Source organism: Symphalangus syndactylus, chromosome 11, assembly GCF_028878055.3.
Source record: "Symphalangus syndactylus isolate Jambi chromosome 11, NHGRI_mSymSyn1-v2.1_pri, whole genome shotgun sequence".
In the NCBI taxonomy this organism is placed as follows: Eukaryota; Metazoa; Chordata; class Mammalia; order Primates; family Hylobatidae; genus Symphalangus; species Symphalangus syndactylus.
In genome coordinates this window covers 85,654,042-85,657,495 of record NC_072433.2, presented here as the reverse complement: position 1 = coordinate 85,657,495, position 3,454 = coordinate 85,654,042, and the positions used below count along the sequence as shown (strand labels likewise).

The 3,454-nt window shown below is 45.5% G+C and overlaps 1 pseudogene; it reads right to left on the bottom strand.

Moving 5' to 3' along the window:
- Nucleotides 1-1,981: 1,981 nt before the first annotated feature.
- LOC129492674 (actin, cytoplasmic 2-like) lies at nt 1,982-3,084 on the bottom strand (annotated as a pseudogene).
- Between the last annotated feature and the right edge of the window lie 370 nt (nt 3,085-3,454).

Genomic DNA, 3,454 nt, shown 5'->3' with positions numbered 1-3,454 from the left:
CAATGTTAGAAGCTGTGACACAGTACTTGTATGATGATAATATAATTGGTAAATAAACGTTAGTATGGAGGAAAGTAAGAAAGCTGGTAAGTTCTGGGATCAGAGATGATTGTGCTACAGATAAACAAGTCTGGCTGTGAAACTATGACCAGAATGAGGATCCAGAATAGTTAATGTGGATATCCACTCTTTTGACAGCAGCTATAAAGGCAATTCTAGGCTCTGTTACTGCCAGGACTTTGCTCTGGTGCAGTTCACTGGTGTAGTCTTTTCACCATTCTGGAAATAGACAATGGGTAGAACCTTTCACCCTATAGGGTGTGACTTGCTTTTCTAACTAAATATTTGTTGCTAATCAGTCTCAATCATGCAATTAATTTGAAAACTTATACATCAGAGTCTTCATTAATCTATCCTATTTATCTTTGCACAAAGTTCATTTAATGAATAACTTGCTCTGAATTTGTGAGTTATTATTTAGTGCTTCAGAAATCCAATGACTAAGGCCATGAGGCAAGCAGATGTGCTGTATCAGCTTCAGCAGTGTCATTTTCCTTGGCTTTCCCCTGTGAAGTTCTCAAGGCCTAAACATCTTGAGCATGCAGTCTGTTGGCTTCAGGAATGTGAGTGGGATCCAGAGAAGGGCTCATGGCTTTGGGTGGGGGAAAGAGTGCAATCTGCATCTTGTTCACTTCCTCCCGGTGTTCTGTTGTCCAGATGCTATCAGGGTAAAATCAGAGTTCCTACTGAGTTGTCAAGTGTTATGCATTTCTGTTTTCTGTCCAGGCCTTTGGAATTAAGGAGAATTTAAAGAAATGGTGTATGGGGCAAAGGAAACAAACAAACAAACAAGGAAATGAAAACCAGAAGAGAAAGCAGCCCAAGATGGTAACGGAGCTCAGATGGAACTTGTAAAGATAGAAATCACCTCCAATGTAATTTGGGGTTAGAGACAGCACTTGAGATAGTCAATGAGTTTCTCAATTCCAGTGCAAGGGTTCCAGTTTTAAGACTTGGGCTTCCAGAGCAACACATATAGGAGAAAAACATATAGTTGAATGCAGCTTAAATGCATGCAAGAGATAGTTACTTAGTGATATGGTTTGGCTCTGTGTCCCCACCCAAATCTCATCTTGAATTATACTCCCATAATTCCCATGTCTTGTGGTAGGGACTCGGTGGGAGATAATGAAATCATGGGGGCAGTTTCCCCATATTGTTTTCATGGTAGTGAATAAGTCTCATGAGATCTGATGGTTTTATAAGGGGTTTCTGCTTTCACTTCTCTCTCTCTCTCTTTAGTTCTTGCCAAAACCATGTAAGAAGTGCCTTTTGCCTTCTGCCTTGATTGTGAAGCCTCCCCTGCCATTAAACCTATTTGTTTTTCTTTCTTTCTTCTTCATTTTTTTTTTTTTTTGGTGTGCACTTTTATTCAACTGGTCTCAAGTCAGTGTATAGGTAAGCCCTGGCTACCTCCACCCACTCCCAGGGAGACCGAAAGCCTTCATACATCTCAAGTTAGGGGACAAAAGAGGAAGGCCACAAAGGCTGATCAAAGTAAAACAAAATAAAAAAATATTAAGGTGAAGATTAAAAAATTTTTGCATTACATAATTTACATGAAAGCAATGCTATTGCCTCCCCTTTGTGGGCTTGGAAGAGGACTGGGCCATTCTCCTGAGAGTAGTGGGGTGGCTTTTAAGAGGGCAACAGACTTCCTGTAACAATATATCTCATGATATTTGGGATGACTGTAAAAAAAAGTACAGTGTACAATCAAAGTCCTCAGCCATATTGCAGAACTTTGGGGGATGCTTCCTCCAGCCAACTGCTGTCACCTTCACTGTTCCAGTTTTTGAATCCTGAGTCAAGCCAAAAAACAAAACAAAACAAAACAAAACAAAGAAAACAAATAAAGCCATGCCAATCTCATCTCTTTTTCTGGGCAAGTTAGGTTTTCTCAAGAAAGGATGTAATGCAACTAAGTTACAATCTGCCTTGAACATTTGCGGTGGATGAGGAAGGGGTTGGGCTCGTCGTATTCCTTGCTGATCCACATCTGCTGGAAGGTGGAAAGCGAGGCCAGGATGGAGTCACTGATCCACACGGAGTACTAACTCTCCAGAGCAGCAATGGCGCCAGGGCGGTGGCGCCTTCTGCATCCTGTCCTGCCATGCCAGGGTACATGGTGGTGCCGCCAGACAGCCCCGTGTTGGCATGCAGGTCTTTGCGGATGCCCATGTCACACTTCATGATGGAGTTGACAGTAGAATGCCACAGGATTCCATGCCCAGGAAGGAAGGCTGGAAGAGGGCCTGGGGGCTGTGGAACCCCTCATTGCTGATGGTGATGACCTGGTTGTCGGGAGGTTGGGCAGCTCGTAGCTCTTCTCCAGGGAGGAGCTGGAGGCCACCGTGGCCATCTCCTGCTCGAAGTCCAGGGTGATGTTGCACAGCTTCTCCTTGATGTCGTGCACGATTTCCTGCTTGGCTGTGGTGGTGAAGCTGTAGCGCCCACTCTGTGAGGATCTTCATGAGGTAGTCAGGTCCAGGCCAGCCAGGTCCAGACGCAGGATGGCATGGAGGAGGGCATACCACTCGTAGATGGGCAGTGTGGGTGACCCCATTACCAGAGTCCATCACAATGCCAGTGGTAAGGCCAGAGTCATACAGGGACAGCACCACAGCCTGGATGGTCACGTATATGGCTGGGGTATTGCTGAAGGTCTCAAACATGATCTGGGTCATCTTCTTATGATTGGCCTTAGGGTTCAGGGGGGCCTGGGTCAGCAGCATGGGGTGCTCCTCAGGAGCCACACACAGCTTATTGTGGAAGGCGTGGTGACAGATCTTCTCCATGTCATCCCAGTTGGTGCCATGCTCCATGGGGTACTTCAGGGTCAGGATGCCTCTCTTGCTCTGGGCCTCATCACCCACATAGGAGTCCTTCTGACCCATGCTCACCATCACTCCCTGGCGCCCATGATGGAGGGGAAGACTGCCCAGGGGCATCGTCACCTGTGAAGCCAGCCTTGCACATGCCAGAGCCCTTGTTGATGAGAAGCGCGGTGATAACATCATCCATGATGAGCTAGCTGCTGCTGTGGATGCCCAGCAGAGCGGCGAGGGCGACGCTCTGTGCTCGCGGGGTGGACGTGGTCTCGGCTGTCCATTAACCCTATTTTTCTTCCCAGTCTCAGGTATGTCTTTATCAGCAGCGTCAAAATGGACTAATACACTTAGCTTAGCATGTCTAGAAAATTTTCTGATTACAGTTTTGACAAGAATATCATCTTTCTGCTCTACCAATCAGAGTGTTATGCCTGTCCCATTCCTAATGTGTTACTTTTCCATTGTTAACCCACTTAAAATAACTTTATGGTCTTGTTGAGATAGAACCCTTTTTAAAACAAAAGACGAATATTCTACTTAAATACCTATTGTTAGTTCAATTT